Here is a 25,131-nt window from a genome sequence, read left to right as displayed (position 1 = left end):
GCTCATTCTTGTTTTCTATGCCCAAAAGTTACAATAACAGGAGCACCTTCATCTCCAGTTCCTTAGGGGAAGTCTGGGAAGCTCAAAAAGCAGGGTCGAGGCCGGACTATAAAGCCAATAGTGATGAAATCAGGTTTCAGAATGAGTTTAAAAAATTTGACTTAAACTAACAAGGTGCTTTTTGGATGTTAAAGTTCTCCATTTAGGTGTCTTTAAAAATGATTATACACATTCAGGACAGAAAAGCACTGGCTTACCTAGGTTTAAAAAGAGAGAGAAAGATCCTAGTTGATCATACTTAAAATGAGCCAAAGTAAGTACTATGCTGACCAAAAAGCAGTCCTTTCCCAGCACTACCACTGCACCCCACTGGATTACCACAGCTTAAAGAACCAGACAAACGAGGTCGGTCTCTTCTTTCTCACTTGCCTGTTCAGCCCACTGCTATCTAAGTTCTGCACCACCCCTGCCCCAACACCTTTCAAATTGTGACTGCCAAAAGTCATCAGTGACCACAAATTGGCAAATCAGTGGACTTGTTTCCAGTCTTAGAACCTGCCCCTTTTCGGTATTTGACATTGTTGACCACACCTCACTTTCTTCCTTTGGCTTCCTTTGGTTCCTCCTGACACCCTAGCCACCTCTTTTTAGCCCCCTCTTGTCTTTCTGTCCTTCAATGCTACCTGTAACTGAAGGTTCAGTCCTTGTCCCTGTTCTCTACACACACCACCTAGTGATCTCATCTACTCCCACTTCAGCTATCACCAGGAGGATAAGAAACCCCAGATCTTCAGTCCTGTCTGGATCCTGAGCACTTGATAAATGCAGCTAAATCCTGGGCACAACTGGGTTACATGTCAGATATCCATAAACTTCAAAATAATTGTACAGGGGAGTTTTTATTATTACCACTTAAAAGCTAAGGAAATGGAAGTTAAGAAAAATTTAACTTCATGTAGTGAGAAAGGAAGACCTGATTTTTCTTTGTGGTATCTCTGATTCCAAAACATGTTGCTTTTGCATAGGGGACGATTCAAATAAACCCAAGATTTGTGATATTCTGGAACTTTTCCACATCAGTCTAGCCCCAAACCCTGTCCCAATTTCAACCCTTTAGCATAGTGATAATTGACTTCCCCTGATCTTTTTATAAACAAGGGAGGCTTTTATGACACCTCTCATATCAACAAAGTGACTGAAATGTGTGAAACCTGGCAAGCCCAAGGGTTGCAAAAATAAGGGCACATGCTTTTTTAAAAAGTACAAAAATAAGGGTGCTGGGTGGCTCAGTTGGTTAAGCAACTGCCTTCAGCTTAGGTCATGATCCTGGAGTCCTGGGATCGAGCCCCACATTGGGCTCCTTGTTCAGCGGGGAATCTGCTTCTCCCTCTGATCCTTCCCCGTCTCATGCTCTCTCTCTCAAATAAATAAATAAAATCTTGTTTAAAAAGTACAAAAATAATATGTGAATAAAGTAATACAGACATACATAAGGGAGAAAAAATATCCCATGACACTATTTTTTAAATTGGCTTCTACTTAGGGTTTACAATTTAGTTTTATTTTGTTCTATTTGTTTATTATTTAATTTCATGTGATTTTAAACATGCACAAGGGTATTAAGGATAATATAATAATCATATCATCACCCAACTCAAGAAATGGAACATTATCAATACAATGAAGATTTTTACATTTCCATCTCCACTTGTACTTCTTCCTTCCTAACAGAGATAATCACTACTTTTAATTTGATGTTTGTTATTCCATGTGCCTTTTCATTCTTGCATTAATTTTTTATATTCCTTTTCCTCAAATGGGAGAAGAGGTGAAGCAGAATAACTGACAAACTTGTGAAGGTCGAATGAGGGGTAGTGGGACAGTGTGAAGCCCCTGGGAGTTCCAGAAGTTGAAGAATTCTGCACCCTCTAGAAGGCTCTTTCTCCATGAAGACAGATGGGTATTCACAGAAAAGACAAAATGGTATATTGTAGAACTTTCATACATTGCTCATAAGAATACAAAGTACAGCCAGTTTCTTATAAATTTAAGCACACCCTGGGGCACCTGGGTGGCTCAGTTAAGCGTCAGCCTTCAGCTCAGGTCATGATCTCCAGGTCCTGGGACTGAGCGCCCAGTCAGCTCCCTGCTGAGCAGGAAGTCGGCTTCTCCTTCTGCCCCTACCCCTTGTTCATGCTCACTCTCTCCCTCAAATAAATAAATAAAATCTTTTAAAAAAATTTAAACACACACCAATCATATCATCCAACAATCCACTTTTAAGTAACTATTCAGAAAAAATTAAAACTTATGTTCCCACAAAATCTGCATGTAAATATTTACACCAGGTTTATACATAAGCCCCCCAAATTGGAAATGACCCAGAGATTCTTTACTGGTGAATGGATAAACTGTGTGTTACATGCATTCAATGAAATGCCATCTAGCAATAAAAAACAACGAACTGCTCATAACAATATGAATAAATCTTAAATGCAGTTTGCTAAGAGAAAGAAGCCAGGATGTAAAGGCTACAGATAATTCCATTTGTATAATGCTCCGGAATTACAGGGGTGGGAAACAAATAAGTAGCCACTAGGCACTGAGGTGTGAGAGGAGGGGCTGACTACAAAGGAACAGCACAGGGAATTGGGGGGCTAATGGAATAGACTGAAAATGTGATGAAGGATATATAACTCTATGCACTTGGCAAAAATCCATTGAACTGTGCAACACTCAGTAAATTTTGCCTTCCATAAACTAAAACCAATCAGTGAGGATGGGAAAGATGCAATGCAGACTGTATTACAAATGAATAACATAACCATAATGAAGAAGGATGGAGTAAACACTGCTGATGTAACTTTGGAAAACAGTGCTAGATAATGGTAAGACTCAAAACAAAAAGAATTTAAACACTGTACTCTAACTGATAAATTTGTTTCTTCCAAGAGTATAGATTTGCAATTCTAAAACTACTTTATTTGTATATTAGGTGGAAAAAAACACAAACACATTGCAGATAATGGAAGGAAGATTTCTCACTGTTGGAGAAAAAAGAAATAAGTGTCAAGGCTAGAATATAACTCACAGTATTATTTTTATGTATGCAGAGAAAAAGAAACAGAAATATATATGTATGTGCATGAATGAGTAAGTGTACCTACTTTTATTTCCGTCTTCCATTCACTGAAAGAAACCAGAAACAGTGATACTTAACAATATCTAGCACCCAGATCTTGGTTTCTAAATATTCTTCCATATGGTATTCCCCTGGCTGACTTCAGTGCTGGGGCAGAGAAAATGTAAATGATACTGGAGCATCTTGTGTTGCCAGAAAATAAGGAAATGGCAAAACAAACAAACAAACAAAAAAACATACTGAAAGGGCACAGCAGGAGACAACTTGAAATAGCTCCTAATAGCCAAAGTTAGAACAGTAACAAAATAAATGATAATACTATTTTTTAAAACCCAAACAATAAACTAAGTATCCATAAATCTATACTGATATTAATATATAACTATATTAGTAAATAAATGGGGGGAAAGGGATAACTCTTCTATAGAAAAATTTTAATTAATAAACAATTAATAAACATAAAAGGAATAAGGGAAATTAAGAAAGCATCATTAGAACATCACACTAATAATTACCACAGGCAACATCCACTGATAGAAGCTAAAATGAATAAATCACAAAACTACTGCGTGATTGGTATTTTAACATAAGGAAAAATCAGTGCTGACAACTTTAAAAGTTTTAAGCAGCTATTTAAGTACACTATTATTTACTGGGCAAGTAGTTAATAATATTAGGAACTTTCCTGGAGCATATACCATATTCTAGTCACTATACTAAACACTTTACACATAACTCATGTAATCTTCCTAGCAACCCTATAACATTTGACAAATGAGGAGATTAGATAACTTTCCCAAACTTACATGGTTAGGAAATGATGTGTCTGTAATTTAAAACCAGAACTCTGCCAACAGATAAACAGATGATAGATAGATGATGGATATTAGATATCATGCATGAGAGAGAGAAAGAAAATATATCTATATGTATTTACTTATTTCAAACTAGAGTCAAAGTAAAATCAATCCCACAAACAAAACATCAGGGTGGTGAAGTGCTAAGGAAAACAAGGAAATACTGGGGAGAAATACTGAGGCATCACACATCTGGCTGGTGTTTTGTCTTTTTTTTTTTTTTTTTTGGATTGAGAAAAGGATGAAACCAGTGAGGTGACGTGAGAAAAAAATGAAAAACTGACAACTAAGTTTCTTAAAAAAATGAGAGCAGCAAGGATGCTTTTTATCTAGCGGAGAAATGTAAATATTCTTGAAGGTGGTCATCCTTTTTGAAGATTGGAAGTATCACAGAAGACTGGAGTGGTCAAACTGCTGAGAAGCAAACTGTCATGTGGAGGCTCACCTCCACTCTCCCAAGGTCTCTGGGACGTTTGGACCTTGGAGCCACAGTTATTACTGACTATACCAGCCTCTCACCTACCCTTGGCATAAGCTGCTGTCTTGATAGAATGTTTCTTGCCCAGTATCGTCAAGAGTAAGAAGATACCTTTCTGAGTTGCACTTAATAAAAATAATAACTCAATTTGGAAGTGAAAGGGGAGTCACAACTTAAAGTTTCAATTCAAGCATACTTTGTTTTCTAATACTAGGGCAATAATAATTTTATTTTAATTTATGTCAAATATATACATATGTGTTTGTTTATATATGTGTGTGTATATGTATATACATATACATCTGTGTATATGTATACACACATATATACATATACATATGTATACATATACATATGTATATATACATCTATACATATACATGTATATACATATGTGTATATACATATACATACATATACAGATGTGTATATACATATATACACACATACACACACACAGTACAAATACAGTATTGACTGGCTGTTCAAATAAATTATTTTAATATTTCCAGGTATCATAATGGAATTATGGTTATGTTACAGAAAGACTCTTTACATTTTAGAGATACATATTTACAAATAAAATGATAACGTTTCTGGAATCTACATCAAAATATTATGAGAGAGAAGATAAAAGACTGCAGAGATGAAATAAGACTCGCTAGGAGCTGATTATTGTTGAAATAGGATAACGAGTTCATAAGTGTTCAATATACCACTGAGTCTACTTCTGTACATGTGTGGAAGTTTTTATAATAAAAAAGCATTTACAAAGAAATACAGATTTTCCTATTATAATTCAATGTAAGTGACATCAAAGAAACTTCAAATCACACTCCAAAAACACCTGTATTTGTGGAGGAAAGGTAGAGGTAGGGACCACTTAGAACCATGCCACCTCGAAACCAAAGCGCCAAGACAAATAGTAACAATCCTAATGGACATAAGAGTATCATTTTTTTCAACGTGAAATTTGTAATAAATGCTGAGGTAAAAACAAGGCCTTACCTTTGAAATCAGAGAAGAATCTGTGGGCGGGAGTGGAACGAGGCCGCGGCTTCCATACTGTGAGGGACATGAGACCCTGACAGCCGCGCAGACGCTCACAAAATGGCGCCGGGCCGAGTGGCGCAGGGCAAGGGGGCGCCGCGACGCTCCCCAGGTCAGGCAGTGCGTAAGCTTCCCGCTCAGCCGCTCTCATGCGGCGGGGAGAACACTGATTTAACCAGATTAGATGTGCACAACTTCCTGTGACGTACACTAACCTTGCTCCCCAACACAGCACCAGCATTAGAAAAACATCTGTCGCACTAGAACAAACACGCTGTGTTGACCTAAAGGAGTGTTATACAACTTCTAACTTAGTGTGTTACTGTTAAACTCACTCCTTTTCTTGGAAACTATTTTCTAGTCTAATTTTGAATGTTTTAAATAATATGTTCATAAGGAAGTAAAAGATCCAACAATACCGAAAGACACAAAACGTGAAGCTAAATTCTCCTCTCCTTGGCCTCCTAGTTTCTACCTAGTTTCACTCCCCAAAGAGAACTATTTTAATTATTTCTGTTTTTTAGTTGTTCTGATTTTTAAAATAATTTTAAATAAAATGTTCATTATTTTGAGTTAGCTCAGTGATTTCCCAGCTTTATACAAGGGTTTGAACTCCTTTATATGAGAGATAAAGATGTTTAACTACCTTTGCTTCTTCCAGTTTTTCTTAGCAATACGTATTTTTACTTCTTTAATGGTCATACTCCTACTTGTAACAGTGTAGATATTTCTTGACCCAATTTTTAACTCCCATTTGTAAAATAAGATAATTTACTTGCCTTGTTTCACTATCCAACCTGTTATCTGTAACTCTACTTTCACATGTCAAGTCTTAGAATATTTACAATCTGTTCTATACAAGAAGTGAGTTTTTCAGAAGTTTGTCCATAGAATGATTCCAATTCATATTCAAAATATTACAGTTATTATAGTCAACTATTAGTCAACAAATAATGGGATTGAATCCAAAGAAAAAGAGATGTAACCCTATGTCACTAAAACTGAGGTGCTTGTTGAATCATGCACAAATTTGTTCTCATTTCTTACAGCTCTATAATTAGTCCATTTGAGTTTCTTCATATTAGGCAATGATTTTTTTTCATATTACGTTTTGATTTGTGTTGGGATTTCTAATGATCTTTCTTTTTACTCTAGTTTCTTAATTTTATAGTTACAGAAAATTCACTTTCTTCCCAAAGTTGTTCTCTCTTAGCCTGTGACTATCTGTTCATATATGGACTAATTTACCTATACAACTGTGATTCTGGAATTTTATTTTTTTCATGGCACTCTTGATTAAATCCCCAGTTTGCTGGATCCCATCTCTGCCTTTTTTCCTGGATTTCTGTTTTGCTTTGTCAAAGTCCATCTCAAATAATGTTCTTCAGAAAAGATGTGTAGAAAGTAAATTTTCTGAAATCTAGTATATTCCAGAATATCATACTCTGTCTCCACATTGAATTAATTGTTTCACTAGGCACATAATTCCATACTTAAAAATTATTTTTCAGAATTTCATGACTGCTAGTTGGTGAGCAGTGTTGTGCCAGTCTGATTCTCATTCTTCTGTAGTGACTGTTTTTTTTTTAGTTTTCTTTTTTTTTAATCTCTGGAAGATGATGCAACCTGTGTTCTATCACAGGTTTCTGGAAATTCATGTGTGTGTAGATGTAGAATTCCTAAAATCCAAAATGCTGGCAACTTAGTGGATCATTTTAATACAAAGCCATAGTATTGATCAGATATAGACAACTTTTTTATATTGTCTCTCTGATGATTGCTTTCTCTCTAATTTCTCTCTTCAATTTCCTTTCTCTGTTAAATTTATGTTGGACTTCCTAGATTGCCCTTCAAGTTTTTTTAACTTTATTTCATCTTTTCCATCTTCTTCATCATTTTGTTTTATGTCTTAAGAGATTTCCTCAAAGTTTTCTTGTGGCATTTCATTGATTTTATTTTTAATTTTAGCATTTAAATGTATTAAATTTTATAAATACAATTTTGTAAAATTTGAAAATTTTATAAATCTGATACTTTCTCAAATTGTTCTGAGGGCACTCATTTAAAATGTATAAAGTTCTTTTCTGGTCCTTGGAGTCAGTTTTTCTATTCGATCAGTTAGGCCTTTATTTGTACTCCTGATTTCCTAAAATAACTGGCACTACTTTGTGTATTTTCAAATTTACACTTAATCAACCTGGTCCCTCAAGTGTAAGTATATCACAAAGTGTAACCTTACCTCAAGTGTAAGTTTATCACAAAGATAAATAGCTGGCATGTGTCCCTCTATAGATGCCAACACATTATCTACTCATCCATTTTTTCCCTAGAATCTGCCAATCCAAGCACGTTGTATGGGGGTAGAAGTATCCCACAACTGCCTTTAACTTAGGTTCATAAGTTGAGAGCCGGCCTGAATGTTCCACCAGCCCCACGTGTCATCTCTCAGACTAGCATACCATATCCTCTCATACAGATTTTTTTTTAATATAACCCGGATTCAACAAAGGGATAAACCCTATCACTGCATACATGATGGATGGATGGATGCTGATATGTACTGTATTCTCTTCACAGCCTTCAATTATACTTTTTATTTCTGATCTACTTCCCATTCCTGTTCTTTGTATGTGCTGTGGGTAAACTTCTACTACCTACACTGTGGCCTTTCATGTCTTCTGGGCTGTGTCTGCTTAGCTCTGCTTTACCTCATTATGATTCTATTTACTTCTTACTATCAGATATTTATCAAAATCTCACATTTTCTGATGTCTTTCATCATGTCTTTTCAACACTATCAGTGTTGTCATGAATATATTCACTTTTGTTCTGGAAGAGCAAGATGGTAAATGTAGAGGTTGGTCAAAACCAAAAGCCCAAATGTTTTTCCACTATCTTCCAAGTGTACCAATGAAACTGAATTAGGATAATGGTACCAGATAACACAGAAAAGTACAATCTCACATTCTAAATTTTCAATAAAAGAAAGAGCACACATTTGTAAAACAGAACCTCTCCCATTGTCAAGTAACCTAATCTTCTTAGCTGCAGGAAGAAGAGAACAATAAAATATTAATGGGCAAGAGTTCAAAATGAAGATTGCTGAAGCTAATAACTCCATCAACGACATTCAGAATATAAGAGATAAATTGAAAGATTTGTATGGCATCCTAGCAATACTGAAATTAAGAAGCTCAGCAGAGATTTAGACTTTGATATCTTTAAGACAAAATCTGGGGCAAATTGCCCCAAGAGTCCTGTTAAGTAATTTATTAGTTTAAGCAAATACAACAGGCAGACAACAGGGTCCATAAAAATCCTAAGACTGCACTTCATGTGGAAGAGAAAGCCATAACATAGCAACATGGTTTAATAATCAATGAAAGGAATGAGACATGTCATAAAGGAAATAAACAAATGGCAGTTAAAGACGTACTTTGGGGGGCTTGTTTTTAGGGAGTGTGATCAAGGAGGGCAAATCAGAAAGGCTGAAGTATAAAATAAAACCTGAAGGACAACAAGAAGTTATCTTTGGAACAAAGAGAAGGATAAGATTTCCAGACAGAGAAATATCAAAATCAAACACAGACTTCATGCTGTAAGAAGGGGAGATGTAGAGGAGTAAATGAAAGGAGGCTGGTGTCTGGGACACAATGAACAAAAGAGAGGACAAGAGCAGATGCTGAGAGGCAGAGAGAGGGTCAGAGGCTTGCAGACCCAGGTAAGCCATGATAAAGAAATTGGACTTTAACTGCAGTGGAAATCTAAGTGTTAGACCGGGGCAGTGACATGATCTGATCTGATCTACAAAGGTCCTTTAGTCTGCTATATATATATATAGATATATAAGTATATATCTATATATATATATATAGTGACTTGTTATAGGAGGATTGGGTGGGAAGGAAGTAGGTGTGGAGGGAGGGCAATTGGGGCCATAGACCAGGGAAAAGATGATGGTGGCTTGGACTAGAGGGTAGTTACAACGACAGAGAGAACTAGACACATTTAAGAATACATTTTGTGAGTAGAAAGAGCCAGAGTTGCTAATGGAGGGGATAATAGTATTTAGGAAAAAGGAGACATTGAGAATGATGGCTAGATTTGTATCGAAATGAACAAAGAATGGTGTCACTTGCTAAAACGAGGGTAATACAAAGAATAACAGATGGTGTGTTTGGAGTGGGTGGGGGTTCAAGAATTCTGTTTTGGACACTGCAAATCTGAAATGTCTGTTAGACATCTAAGTGGAGAAGTTAAGTAAGCTATCAACTATTGAATCTATGACTCATTAGAAACATGAGCCTAGAGAAATAAATCTAGTCATCAACACAGAAGACATAATGTTCAGAAAACAGAATGTTTGACCTTGAAATTAGGAAAACGTTACAGCTGTTTGCAAGGACAAGGTCTAAGTTATGACTATGAGAGTAAGTGACTGAGGTAGCATGACAGATAAGAACATCTGAAGAGAGGAAGTTAAGGAAATGAGGCAGTGAGAAGCAAAGAGGATCCCTACCAACCCTTCCTCCAGACTCAGAGAGTTAAGAAGGCTGTGAGACAGAAAACAGTCACCTTGCTTTGGTTATGGAGGTGCTCTAGAAATTTTTGTTGAATATGTAAAAACCTAGTTCATTTCCAGAGAAGTCAAATCTAGTTGCAAGATTATGGTGGCAGAAATTGAATTTTTTTTTAAAGATTTTTTTATTCATTTGACAGACAGAGATCACAAGTAGGCAGAGAGGCAGGCAGAGAGAGAGGGGGAAGCAGGATCCCCGCCAAACAGAGAGCCCGATGCGGGGCTTGATCCCAGGACCCTGGGATCATGACCTGAGCCGAAGGCAGAGGCTTTAACCCACTGAGCCACCCAGGCACCCCCAGAAATTGAATTTAAGAGTGAAGTTCTTTTTTTTAAAAGATTTATTAATTTATTTGGGGGAGAGAGAAAGAGGGCAAGAGCTGGAGGAGGGACAAAGGAAGGGGGAGAGAGAATCTCAATCAGACTCTCCCCTAAGCCCAATGTGGGGCTCAACCTCTTGACCCTGAGATCATGACCTGAGGCGAAACCAAGAGTCAGACGCTTAAGCATCTGTGACACCCAGGTGCCCCGAGAGTGAAGTTCTTTAAAGTAGTCCCAAGGAATGTGCTGAAAAAGATAATACTCTGATTAACAACTAAAACTTCTTTTCCCAAAATTGTATTAAGAAGATGAGGTTAGTGATAAGTTACTATTTTACAGGGAAGAATTGGCTAGGGAAGAACCATGGGGTCCTTTATTTCGTAAAAGAGAACTTGAACAACTATTTTTATCACACTACTATATGGCATCTCTGTCACTTTGGCAGGTCTTCCTTAGGTTTTATCAGAAACCAAGTCATACAGGGTCTTATCAGCACCACCTCCTCCTCTAGTGATAGGGAGGGGAAAGATTCCTTAGGAGAAAAAGATTCATGGAGACAGTGAGATCTCAATGATCTGTGAATTAGAGACTGCTATTAAAATGCAGCTCTAAAAAAATAAAATAAAAGTGTAAGGACCTATTTAGAAACTGTCCTTGCTCCCCGTCCCCCAGGGGATTTACTTGGAGACAAGTCCCGGAAACCAGCTTCAACTAACAAAGCCCAGATACAAAGGTGGATCAGGCCAGGTGGAGACATCCGATCAGTGGGGGGATGCATATTGTCTCTGTGGTTACCAAGGAGTATGGGCCCCACCCCTTGGGCGCCAATCCCAATCAAGGTATAATAGGCTGGTTCAAATGTCTACTAGGGTTAATTGTAACTCAATCGGTCACCTAGCATCAATGTGGAGTTTCCTGTGTGTGTTACAATCTCATTGGCCACCTGTGCGTGGCCAGGCCCAACCGCATGGCCTTTGCCCTTAAAAGCTAGACTGTGAAACAGAGAAGGGTCGCCTTCTCTTGCAAGAGGTGCCCTGAATGTTCGATTAGATTCTTGATGCTTGGCGCAAGATAAAGCTTTGCTTGACCTTCACTTTATATCAGTCTCACTCCTTTAATCACGGACCCACTATTGGGGCATAACAAAAATAAAATTCAATTCTCCCAGAACAATGTTACTCTGTAACACTTGAACTATCTGTGACTTTATAGAAACCTTATACTATACATTTACTTGTCAGCCTTTCCATTAAATTAGGAGTTCCTTCAGGGCAGGAATCATCTCTCACAAGGACCCCATGCATGTAACAGTGCTTGGTTATGGAGGTACTCAGTAAAATGTCCAATAGATGAAAACCTAGTTCATTTTTTAGAAGGTTAAATCTAGTTGTATGTGATGGTGGCAGTATTTGGACTTGATTGAATTCAGTTTGTTGGAGTTCACCAAGGGTTATATCTTTGTGGTGGAACTGCCCTGGGCTATAGCAGCCTTAAGATTGTCTTTTCCTAAAATGAATCCTCCTACACAGTTTTCCTTAAATCCCTCTTGATACACAGAGGGACATCTGTTTGTTGAGTATCTTCCTTACACAGTAAAAGAAATGTATGAGAAATTGTTCCTGCCCCCCCCAAAACCCAATAATCTGTTTTAGAGATGAAATACAGAATAGCACAGATAGCATAAAATCCAATGCATTGTAGACCATGCATCTCATTTAAAATGCTTCCCATAGAGAGCTTGCAGCTTTGCCTATGAGCAGACTGATTCCGTCACTGATGCCTTGTAATGTAAGGGATGTGCAAAAATACCCCCACCCCCTGCTATGGGGCATGAAGCTCCACTCTTAGAATTTGATTATTTTTGAATGCCATTGACATTCAGGAATATTCTTTCAAAATATTAATATCCTTAGGATAAGACACTCAAAAGCCTGCATTTAATCCAGCTCCTTAGGGGGAAAAAGTACCTCTCAAATTTCTTCCCCCTGGGTCAGCAGATGAGAGCATTACAGAGCAAGTAAAAGGTGTGATAGGAAAAACAAGAAGACTGTGCTCTAGGCATGAGGTCTTGTAGAAGGGGAGCAGCCCAAGTGAACCATGACACTAAGGGATCCTAGATAAACATAGGGCTTTGAGGTCCAGAATTGGCCAAGCTGTCAGGAAGGAGACTCACAAAGAGGAGGTGAGTGGGCCCAGGATGCATGTTTCCTACATTGCAAATTCCCCAGGGCATTTTCTTCCCTGCCTAGCTTTACCTTTCCTCTGGTTCCAGGCCCACGAAACGCTGCTTAAGACCTTGCAATTACTGCTCCCCCATGGATTGCACCAGTCGCCCTCCTGCTACTGTGGCTACTGCGACATCTAGCCACGCTGCTTCCTCTTGTCACTTCAGAGGCTTTGCCATGGAGCTGCAGGCCCAGGAGTGCAGGGGCCGGCAGAACAGGTTATACACAGGTCACATCACAGCAGAATAAATGGCTACTGCTGGGACGCCTGGGTGGCTCACTTCGGTGAAACATCTGCCTTCTGCTCAGGTCAGGTTAATCATCTGCCTTTGCCTCAGGTCAGAATCCCAGGGTCCTAGAATCTGTCCCACATCAGGCTCCTGCTTCTCCCTCTGCCTGCTGCTCCTCCTGCTTGTGCTCTTTCTTTCTGACAAATAAATAAATAAAATCATAATAAATAAATAAATTAATTAATTAATAAAAGGCTACTGGCCCAATTTCTCCTGCTGTGGCCCTATATACCCTCTCTCCTCATGAGTGCTGTCTGGGCTAAGGGTGAAGGGCTTCTCTGCTATGCAAAGGAGACCCACTCATCTCTGTTAAGTATATTTCCAGTATTTATTGCCCAGACACAGCCCTCAGCAGGCGCCAGAATCCTCCAGCTCCTGACTAGCTTTCCCTTCTCTCCTGCTGTGTGTCCTAGTGGAGAGCGTGATTTCTGGATCCAGACTCCCAGTCCCTGAGCCCTGGCTTTGTTACTTCCTAGCTGAGGGATCTTGGGCCTCAGTGTCATCATCTGTAAAAAGGGGATAGTAATAACACTCCTCTCATAGAGCTCCATGTGAAGGGTGTAGTCCCATTTCTGGCATATGGTGGTAAGTACCTGCATGCATAGTAAGCACAAAATAAATTTTTGATAACACTACTACCTCTGTGACTACTCAAGTAATCATCCAATCAGCAAGTGTTAAATAAGAAGCTATTTTGTGCCTATCAATCATGACTTTCAATTATGAGTGCTTATTTTGTGTCAGGCACTGTGATAAAAATTTTTAGTGACTTGCGTTACCTTCTTCACTCTTCCGTGGGATGTACTCTTAGCATCTCCATTTTACAGACCCTGTACAGTCCCACTTGCTCCCCAGTCTTTCCAGACCTGGGAGCAATCTATCCCATCCAGGCGAGTTGTCCTGCCCCTGCCTCCTGCCATCCAGTGAAGCACCGATAGGCCCTCTTCATTTAGTCTCGAATCTTCTACCAGACTGCCTTCCTGTCTCCCCTCCCACTCCCATTTAATAAATCTAGATACGGCCTCTCATTTCACTTCTGAGAAGCCGTTTCCTGTCATCTCTTCAAAGACTACCTCTTTCCCACTGACTGTCTCTAATGAGGAGCAGAAAGCAAACATGTAGCCCTCCTTGTCAGCAGAATCCAGAAATGGCTCCTCCTCCAGCCACACCTGAAGTCCATGCATTGCCAGGAGCAAGTCCCTTTGTGTTTTGCTGTTTTGGGGTGTTACTGGTTTGGTGAGCCATATGAAAATCAGGTTTTGATACCAATATCCTGGTCTAGTCTTTGAGATAGGAAAAAGATGAAAATAAGTATGTTTCCACATTTTGGGGTAGCAAACCCAGTCTGCGGTTTCCCTGGTGCTGTCATACCATCAGAACCTCAAGTCATTCAGCCCTCTAGGCTGCAATTTTCCTTATTTGCTAACTCGGTCTTCAAAAAAAAAAAAACAAAAAAAACAAGAAAACCCTGGTTTCCTTCATAGCGCTTGATTTTGATTTTACTGAAACTTGTGTGGTTAAAAACATTCTTATACTAATAGCTTTGTGACCTTTAAGGTATTTGGCAGGAAAAAAATCTGATAAGTGTAGAGCCTTGTTTCCCAACTCAGGGTCTTCTCATTTCAGAAATAGAGACCCATGAAGACCCCCTTTCCTTGACTGTGCCCTCAAAGCTACTCCTCATGCCTCTTGTTTCCTCTTCTCACTTCCAGAGGGACTCTGGGTCACTGGCCTGTCACGGAAATGGTAGTGATGGGTCAGTAACAAATTGTCTGGCTTTCTCTGTGCCTTGCAATGTGAGCTTTTGGGAAATGGGCACAAAACAGCAAGGCTGAAACAGCAGTGGCCACAGGCTCAGCTATCAAAGCTGAAATATGACATTGAAACAGAAGTCAAACCAGAATTACACGAGACAGGTCATTTCTCTCGGATAAACACGTAGGTTAAAAATCTAATAACTTGATGTCCTTGGAAAAATATCAAGTCCCAGGTGTTGAAACCACCCTTTAAAAGTTGTATGGACATTTTGAGGGATTCTGGTTGTTGATGGTGTGATTCCTTTTCGTTGCTGCCTTCTCTACGTCTTGTCTGCTTTTCTAATTCATCCGCAGTAGTTTTGAGTCAGGAATTAAGTAGAAAACAAACTCAGGGAAACAGTCATTGCTTTTAAGTACATCATGACAAGCCATCTTCATTGATGTTACTCCATAAACTCATGAGTGTCATATGGTCCCGTTGTCATATATACATGGGCACACTTGCAGATTGAGAAGACTCTGGGGTCTGGCCCCTTCAGCCATGCCCACCTCAAACCCTGTATGGTAGCCTAAAGAAACTGACAGTGGGGATTTCCTAACTCCTGAACCAGAGTTTCCAGCATGTCATTTTCCAATTATGCAGCATTTTCTACTTGGGTCATAGTTCCTCAGCTTAATGACAAAAACAAAAATAGCTAAGACTCAATTACCCAAGAGTTCTGGTGTCTCTCAACTCACCTAAGAACAGTTACTTGCAATTATGATTCCTATTGCCCTGATGGTTTCAGTGTCTTGTGCCTTCAATGTGTATTACTCAGTACATAGTACTGTCAGTGAATGAAAAAACTGAATGGAAAAGATTTGAAGTGATCTCGTCAAACCCATTGAGAGCGTAATCACATACCATTGATTAGAAACATAAGAAAGGCAAAGTTGCAAAGTTATGGTTTCACATGTGTACAGATCTAGAAGGCTCTTTAAAATTCAATTAGTTCAATGCTTTTAGAGCTAAAATACTGGTACCAACCTATGCCTGCCTAAGTAATTTTGGAAATGTACATGGACAACTTTGATTGTCACAATGATTCCAGAGGTTCTACTGGCATTTCACAGGTGAAGAAGCCACAGATGCTAGAAATCTTGCAATGCATGAAACAGCTCTGTGCAATAAAGAATTGCCCTATTTCCCATGCAACTTATATATAATCTCTCCTAATTCACACAATGATCCTATAGATACTACTTTGATCCCCATCTGACAAACTGTTCTGGAGTCTAATAAGGAGGCTTCATCCTTCCTAATTGTTTTTAACTCTATCTCTAGAATTAATTATTCTGTTTCAACATACTCAGACAGTACTCCTCTTTCAATTTCTTCAACTTTTTCACATCCCCATGGGGCACATAAAGACCTTCTCTAGAGACCTTCACTACAACATCAAAGATAACTCACCATGTAAGGTAGTGAGCAATCATTCTGGACACCAAAAGTCTCCTAGAAAGGCTCAAGGATTAATTACTCATGCTATTTTCAAATGGAATGAAAACATTCATAAACTCTAAGAAAATCCCTTGAAAGTTCATGTAAAGCTCACAATTGTGTTAAGATAGTTTTGAGCCATTATCCTATTGGGATACACTGAGTACATCCTTATGATGCTCTAGGAACATTGTTACCACTTCCCACTTCTCTTTAAATCACAAAGTAAAATCTCATAAGATACAAAAGATTCATTTCTTTTTCCCCCACCAAATTTAAACATTTCTATTTTCATTACTACAGATATATATGAACAATAGACTATGTCCTAGTAGGCTTTCTGTTCTTAGCAAATAAGCTTCAAATAAGTAATAGACCTGAAGGTAAATTGTTTTTCTAACAGGATATATATTAGGACAAATATTGAATTCTATTTGGTTCAAGCAGGAAATATTGCAGTCTTTGAATGGATTCCAATAGAATAATTTTCTCCTTTCATGGGTTTTTGGAAACAGCACCGTGTCAAGGTGTTTAATTAATCCCTATGGTCAAGTATAAGTGATATAAAACTACCTAAGCTTGAGAAAGAGAAATAAAAATGGAATCTGCTTTCTCACATAATCTTAATGACTAAACATTATAACTAAAGTGCACTGGGCGATTGCTATATTAGCAATTAGTGAAAGACTCCCATTGAATCGATTGGCCTCTACTTACTCCTCTCATGAGGTGTGAGTTGATTGGACACTCTCACCTTTAGAGAGTAACGAGTTTGCTTTTCCCTTGAGTCAGCTTACTTCACTTTCCCATGTGTGAAGTCTATTCTGCTGAGGCTTCTTTGTTTATTTTATGTCATCTGCTCTTCAAAGCAAAAGACAACTCTTACCTCACCAATCTAAGATAGGTAGGACCACCCACACAATCATGTAATCCTACCTGCTCCTTTGTATTTATCTAGCATTTAAAAAAATGTTTCCATAATACAAATATTGGCTCATTTTCACTGCACCTGAAGGCCTAAATCATAGATCATTATGTCCCAGGTCTCTATTAGCTCACCAAAGGATGCCTTAATTTTTAGAGAGATTTCTAGCAGTCTAGGCCAAGGCCACAGAACACCTGAGCAGCAGTGGTTTCGCCCATTTCTAAAGACTTAGAAGTAGTAAGTTGCATGTGGAGACATCCAGGGCCCAGTGAATATTCTAATAACTAGCACTTGCTAGAGTCAACAAGCTCACCTTCTTAACATTAACAATGTGCAAATAATAACAGTTGAATCTAAGTATCTGCTAGTGGGTGTCACCAAGTATGATGGATGATGAGAGACAGACTTATACATAGCTGTTGGATTCTACCAAAAACATATTCCAGCCCACGAAAGTTTCTCCAAGCATAGAATGATCATATTTCTATCCATAATTTTGCTGTTGTTTACTATCCTTTGTTTTTCTATCTATTCTAATAAATGTCTTGAGGCATCAATAGCAGTGTGTGTAAATTATATGAACATAGACAAATTTGTTTCCATTAATCACTATTTTTCTCAGGGCCAAAGAGCAAGTATGTTATTCCTACTCTTACATGCTTGCGTCCATTGTATGATTCCTTAACTGCTGCAATGACAAGGAGTAAAAACGTCAACCGTATTTGTTTAAAGAGGAAACAAAATCATATTCTTGGGTTTGGTGAGACATCAACAGATTTTTCTAGCCTCAAATAGAATGGTTTCTCAGATTCCCTTGCAAAAATCAAGGAAAATTCCCTTAGAAAAATGTTATTTGTTTGAGTCTAGGTGATGTATGGTTACTTTGCTCAAACAGAAGCTGGCTGACTGGCAGGTAGAAATTCTGTTCTGGTCCAGTGATTTTCTCAGGTTCTCTGTTATCCCAGAGCTCACCACTTCTCACTTCCCCTTTATTTCTAGTGTTCCCTATGCCTTCTAGTCAAGGAGGTCTTTTGTCAGGGTTGGGGTAAGCCTTGTTCTTCTAGCTCATGATGCTTTCTCTCTAGAGTTGTTTGTTTATAACATAAATCTTTTTTTTTTTTTTTGTACTTTTTAACATCCTAGGCTTTTGAAACTCAAGTGGGGACTGGTTTTTCTCCATTTTCCATGGTTACATCACTTCTCTGTGACAACAAGCACAGAATGGTCTTTTTCAATGGGAGGAAATGTTCAAGTTCAAACAAATACAAAGAAAACAAATGAGTTAAAGATTCAAAACAATTTTATAATACATTCTTTTTTTTTTTTTTTTTTTGACAGACAGAGATCACAAGTAGGCAGAGAGGCAGGCAGAGAGAGGGGGAAAGCAGGCTTCCTGCTGAGCAGAGAGCCCGATGCGGGGCTCGATCCCAGGACCCTGGGATCATGACCTGAGCCAAAGGCAGAGGCTTTAACCCACTGAGCCACCCAGGTGCCCCTATAATACATTCTTTTAACATGAACCACAAAACCCTTTTAAAGAAAAGTTTTAGAAGTAAGAGCCGACAAATTTTAAAGAATTAGACTTTGTTTAAGCCCCCAAAGAAACTCAAAAAATCAAAAAACCTGCTGTAATTCCTCATCTCATACAGTTCATGAGTCTTGGCCCCCAAAGTATGATAGGGCTCCTCCCAGGAATTGTGTTAGCATCCCACTACCTCACAGTTAACACAGAACTTTGTACTCGACAGTCACAAACATTACATCATTTGATCTTCCCAATATCTTTTGAGTTAATCAAGGTTACACAGCTAATGCCTAGTGGTGCCAGAGGTTAAAAAATACTTGGCATTTCTGAAAGTGAGTGCTCCAAGAAGAGTCATAACCTCAGGCATATAGAGTTTTCATCCTAATACGGCCATTGATTAATTTGGATTTCTTACAAAGCTCTTAACAATTCATGTTTCTTTGGGTGTCTGGGTGGCTCAGTCAGTTAAGCATCTGCCTTCTGCTCAGGTCATGATCCTGGGGTCCTGGGATCCTGCCAAGAAGGGAGCCCACTTCCCCCCTCCTTCTGTCCCTTCCCCCTGCTCTCTTTCTTAAAAACAATTAAATAAGTCAATCAGAGAAAGATAATTATCATACGATCTCTCTCATACGAGGAATTTGAGAGGAAGGGCGGGGGTTCATGGAGGGAAGGGAGGGAGAAATGAAACAAGATGGGACCAGGGAGGGAGACAAACCATAAGAGACTCAATCTCAGGAAACAAACTGAGGTTTGCTGGGGGCTGGAGGAGGGAGAGATAGGGTGGCTGGGTGATGGACATAGGGGAGAGTATGTGCTATGGTGAGTGCTATGAATTGTGTAAGACTGATGATTCACAGATCTGTACCCCTGAAACAAATACATTATATGCTAATTTAAAAAAAAAACAAATAAAATATTTTTTTTAAAAATTCATGTTTCCTTTCCCATCTATAGAGCACTGTCAGGCCCCTATCTTGGCCTTTCCCAGCTTGCTGTGGGTTGTCTCAGGCCATTCATACCCCAGGGCCTGTGCCAATGCTGATATGGGTGGGACATAATTTGTAGCCACAGGAGCTCAGCAGGGATCTGATGCAACAGAAAAGCTCTGACACTCTTTTGATCTCTCAGGCCCAAGACTCACTGCTCCTTCATCTTTCTGCATTGTTGTAGTGCACTTGACCTGATGTCAGCACCTCACCCACTCACCCTCGTGCAATCTCCCTGCTCGGACAAGATCCAGGTCAACAGTCAGGGGTCCAGCCTTCTATAGACAGATCTCTAAAAATCACACTCACCACACCTGTCCCCAGCTTTGAATTACAATCTAGATGCTCCCACCCATGCTCCTCAAACTGCCATGTCACTGCGTCTCACTAACTCACTAACCAAATCTCTAAAGCCAGGTCAGTTTTATAAGCCTTATCCACCCCATCACTTCTCCCTGCTGACACTGAGACATGAGGCCTCACGAAACTTACATACTAGCCTACGTCATAGTACATGATGTCAGTGAAACACAAAACAAAACCAGTGGCTTCTGACTGTGTACCTTGACTGCTTGCTTTCTCTCTCTTCTCTTCTAGAAGTAAAAATTTCTTCAGATCAAGAAAAATGAAAGAAAGTCGCAGTGGGAAAGCTGATAACCATGATTGACTGATAGTCAACTAAAGTAGCAATAATATTTACTATTGTCTCTCTTCCAGGCATGTTACATGCAGTTTTTAAAATGTAATCCTCGAGGCATCTGGGTGGATCGGTGGGTTAGAGCCTCTGCCTTCGGCTGGGGTCGGGTTCCAGGGTCCTGGGATCAAGCCCTGTGTCTGGCTCTGTGCTAGGCGGGAAGACTGCTTCCTCCTCTCTCTCTCTCTTCCTGCCTCTCTGCCTACTTGTGATCTCTATCTGTCAAATAAATGTTAAAAGAAATGTAATCCTCACTATGGCTTTATGATCCCCATTTTACAGACAAAAAAGTAAGTCTTGGATACGGTAAATAACACTCCTTAAGTTTTGCACCTGACAAAATCTAGGTCTACTGAATCCTGCAAAAGGGCTCTTAACTACAGTACATATTCACTAGTTGTTCATTAGTATTATTTACGCTGGCTTAGTACACGTCCCACAGGGTGGCCATCCCCATGATGCCTATGGCTCCCTGACATGGCTTTATATCTGCCACTCAGATGCTGGGGTCACTTTCACCTTTGAAAACTTATCACTATCTGCCCTAGAGAAGCCTTGTCATGAGGCTGTCAGATTCTTATTCTAGGTAAAGAGAGCAAGATAAGAACTCTTGCTGTCGTATTTTCTCTTATGAACAAGACAGGTTTCAGGACACACCACCCCAAAATACAGCACCTTAATGTATTGAATATTTCAAGCAGCAGGAATTTGAGAAATTTATATAGAATTTGAGAAATTTCTATGCTTTCTGCTCTTTAAATTTTTTAAGTTTTTTTTTTTAAGATTTTATTTATTTATTTGACAGACAGAGATTATAAGCAGGCAAAGAGGCAGGCAGAGAGAGAGAGAGGAGGAAGCAGGCTCCCTGCTAAGCAGAACCCGATGTGGGGAAACATCCCAGGACACTGGGATGTTACATTAGTTTCAGGTGTACAACTTAGTGATTTGACAAATTTGTACATTATGCTATGTTCCACCACAAGTGTAGCTGCCGTCTGTCCCATTACATCACTACCAAAATATCATTGACTAGATTCCTTGGTGCACTTCTTTTTATTTGCCTGACTTACCCATTTCATAACTAGAGGCCTCTATCTTCCTCTCCCCTTCACCCATTTTGCTTACTACCCCCACTTCTGGCAACTATCAGTTTATTCCCTGTATTTGTAGTTCTGATTCTGTTTTCTGTTTCTTCATTCATTTTTGGTAGATTTCATTTATGAGAAAAGCCATATGGTATTTGTCTTTCTCAGTTTGACTTATTTCAACTTAGCATAATACCCTCTAGGTCCATCTACGTTGTCTCAGATGGCAAAATCTCATCCTTTTTGCGGCTGCGTAATATTCGTGTGTGTGTGTGTGTGTGTGTGTGTGTGTGTGTGTGTTCTTTATCCATTCATGTATTCATGATAACTTGGGTTGCTTCCATGTCTTGGCTATTGTAAATAATACTGAAGTAAACATAGAGGTGCATATGTCTTTTTGAATTGGTGTTTTCATTTTCCCTGAGTAAATACCCAATAATGAAAATGTTGGATCATACAGTATTTCTATTTTTAATTTTTTGAGGACTTCCATATTTTTCCATAATGGCTGTACCAACTTACATTCCCACCAACAGGGCACAAGGATTCTTGCCATATCCTTGCCAACACCTGCTGTTTCTTGTGTTTTTCATTTTAGCCATTCTGTCAAATATGAGATGATATCTCATTGTAGTTAAGATTTGCATTTCCCTGAGGAAAGCAATATTGAGCATCTTTTCATATGTCAGCCATCTGTGTGTCTTATTTGGAGAAATATCTGTTCATGTCTTCTGCCCATTTTTTAATTGGATTATTTGGTTTTTGGATGTTGAGTTGTATAATATCTTTGTACATTCTAGATACTAACCCTTTATAGATACATCATTTACAAATATCTTCTCCCACTCAGTGGGTTGTCTTTTTGTTTTGTTGATGGTTTTAATTCTTCTTTAAATGTCTGGTAGAATTCACCTGAGAATCCATCTTTTCTTGGACATTTATTTTGGGATTCTTTTTTTTAAATTACCAATTCAACTTCATTACTCGTAATGAATTTGTTCAGATTTTTTATTTCTTCCTGGTCGTTTTGGAAGATTATATGTTTCTAGGAATTTATTCATTTTTTTCTACGTTGTCTGGTTTGTTGGCACATAGTTTTTCATAGTATTCTCTTATAATCCTTTGTACTTCTGTGGTATCAGTTGCTACTGCTCTTCTCTTATTTCTGGTTTTATTTATTTGGGTCCTTTCTCTTTTTTTCTTGATGAGTCTGGCGAAGGGTTTGTCAGTTTTGTATTGGTGACCTTCAGTGTGACGAGCTGGTGTGGGCTTGAGGACCCCCAGCTGGCCAAAGTCACAAACTCACTGAGACAACTGGACCCACCTGTTACATTATCCAGACCCTGCTCTGGTCTAGGGTTTTAAGGTGGGGTGAGAACAGAAGCCTTATCATTCTCTAGTCCCTCTGACCAGTAGACCTTTCCCACAGCTTCTCCAGCACATGACAGAGTTTGAAGGTTGTCTCTCTTCTATGTTAGTTGCTCTTTTAAGCCATAGCTTTTTTTTTCTGTGCCCAGGACTGAGAGATCTGCTCCCCGTCCCTCAGAACTATCCCTCCCCACTGGGGGCCATTCCCTTCATTACTGAGTTTCTGGCTCTTTTGCTGTTCTTTGGTTGTTCACTGGCTGTTCAGGCAGCCCTCAGTTCTTTTTTCAGGAGGAATTGTTCTGTTAATAGGTGTAATTTGGTGTATTCTGTGGATGGGGTGAGTTCAAATTCTTCCTACCTCACCATCTAGAACCAGAACAATATGCTTTTTCTCTAGTTAATCTGTCTTTTGTTACAGGAGGAACAAGGAGTCAACAATTTAGAAGTGTAAAGAAAAAAGATATTTTTCCATCCTTTCGCTCTCAGATGTCAATTACATTCCAGATAAGCCAAGATTACCTCAATTCTCTTCAATTATTTCAATCAACCACCCATTCAGAGTAATTATTGATAATGTCTAGCACATAAGATTATCATTAAAAATAAAAGAAGATAGCAAAACCGAAAAGGAAACCGTATTCTTTTTAGTAGTTAGTATAACAACTTTTTTATGGGAAAGTCTGATTTTGTTGGAAATGATTGATAAACCTTAGACTAGTAGCTGAGCCCCAGGGAATGGATTCCATGCCAATCAAACTTTAAGAAAGAGGAAAAACAACCCTCTATAACAAAAGAGTGAGGAACTGAAAGTTTCTCCAAGGAAATGCTGATGAGGAGAAAAAAAAAAAAAAAACCAAACCACTGGGTTCTGTGTGGAGAAAAGAGGAAGATCCTTATCCCCTCTGATAGTACAGTTAGGGAAAAACTGAAAAACAGAAATCTTCTGAATATGTGATAGTTGTTCTTGATTCCAATGCCTTATGAAACCTTTAGAATACATCCTAAATTAATGAGTATTAATGGATTTGTCCAAGTGTGTTAGTTTGAGGAGCTAAGCTCTAGGTCTGGGTTAGAATATGTCAAAAATAGACCCCACACATTGATACAGAAGTCAGAGGACATAGGACATCCATGACATTTATGTCATAGTGAGAACTGAGACTGCCTGCATCCACATAGCTTAACTAGCAGGAATGAGTATGAAAATACCTGGGTCAGTTGATTTAGCTATTTGTTCCAGGAAATTCTTTCCCAAGAAAATAAAGCTATAAACCAGTAAATATTTTCACTCTTTGCTTCAGGAAATTATCAAAAATCAATTTAGGACGAACAACCTTCTTCTTGGGAAAATAGATTGCTCACCTTAGTAAACAAATAATCAAATAACTGCTTATATATCAACACTTCCTTCAAGAACTATTATAGAAAACCACAGACTCAAAATGGTGTCACTTAGGTTAAGGCCTCAAGTCAGTAAACTGAGACTTAATACTTAACCTAATACAGTTTCAACCCCCTAAAAATGTAGTCTTCACTGGTCAGTCAGGAATTATTTGATCAGCACTGGTAAGGTAATTTGCCATATGGGTCCTCTTCATCTCCCAAAGGAAGATAACATAATCTTCCTACTAAGACCCTTTTCTCTCCAAACAGAGGGATCTCACATGAAATAATCATTTTTCTCTATTTATGACTTCCTTGTCCTGCCTTTAAATACCTTTCTATAGGTATTTGGAGCTCCCCTCTACTTGCTAGATTGGATGCTGCCCAATTCATAAATTGATTAATAAAGCCGATTAGATATTTAAAATTTACTTGGGTAAATTTTTTCATTTAATGGAAAATTGCCTCACTATTTCCACTAGACCTAAACTATTATATGGCAAAATTCCCCGAGCTCAATCCCCTTTTGTTGAAAGAGTCTTCTCAAGGCACTTGAGCCCATACTTCCTAAGCTCTATTAATATCTATCATTGACCTCCCCTTTCTGCAACATTAGTAAGACTTTCTCAAGATTTCTTTCCATTATGCAGAAGGCTTTATAAACTTAGCTTTGGTTAGTCAAGAGGTGTTTTTTTTTAGAGGCGTCAAGAGTTCACGGCAACAATAAAGTGTACAGTGCAGAGCCTAGCATATACTAAGTACATAATGAATAAGGCAGCATAAAGACAGTTTGCATAGTTGTTACAAAAATGATAGGAATATCAACAAAATGTTAGGTAACAAACAACAGGCTACAAAATATCCTGAGCTCAACTTGAATTTTTCCATTCCAAATATGGTACCAATATCTCTTCAAGGAGCTCTTGTTTTTTAGTGAAGAAGACCAAAATCTTAGGTACTAGAGATGACTAATGAATTGCTTTACA

The 25,131-nt window shown here is 38.7% G+C and overlaps 1 long non-coding RNA gene across 2 annotated transcripts in view; it reads right to left on the bottom strand.

The window, feature by feature from the left end:
* LOC116866143 overlaps nucleotides 1–5,566 on the bottom strand; it is a 193,540-nt gene extending 187,974 nt beyond the window's left edge. For both annotated transcript variants that reach the window (XR_004382345.1, XR_004382346.1), the window contains exon 1: nucleotides 5,486–5,566. This is a non-coding gene — a long non-coding RNA (uncharacterized LOC116866143). The remainder of the gene's footprint in view (nucleotides 1–5,485) is intronic.
* Between the last annotated feature and the right edge of the window lie 19,565 nt (nucleotides 5,567–25,131).

The sequence above is a fragment of the Lontra canadensis genome, unplaced genomic scaffold (genome assembly GCF_010015895.1).
Source record: "Lontra canadensis isolate GAN:19392208 unplaced genomic scaffold, GSC_riverotter_1.0 scaffold9, whole genome shotgun sequence".
Lineage (NCBI taxonomy): Eukaryota > Metazoa > Chordata > Mammalia > Carnivora > Mustelidae > Lontra > Lontra canadensis.
Note: the sequence above shows the minus strand (reverse complement) of the source record. Positions and strands in the feature narration are given on the sequence as shown.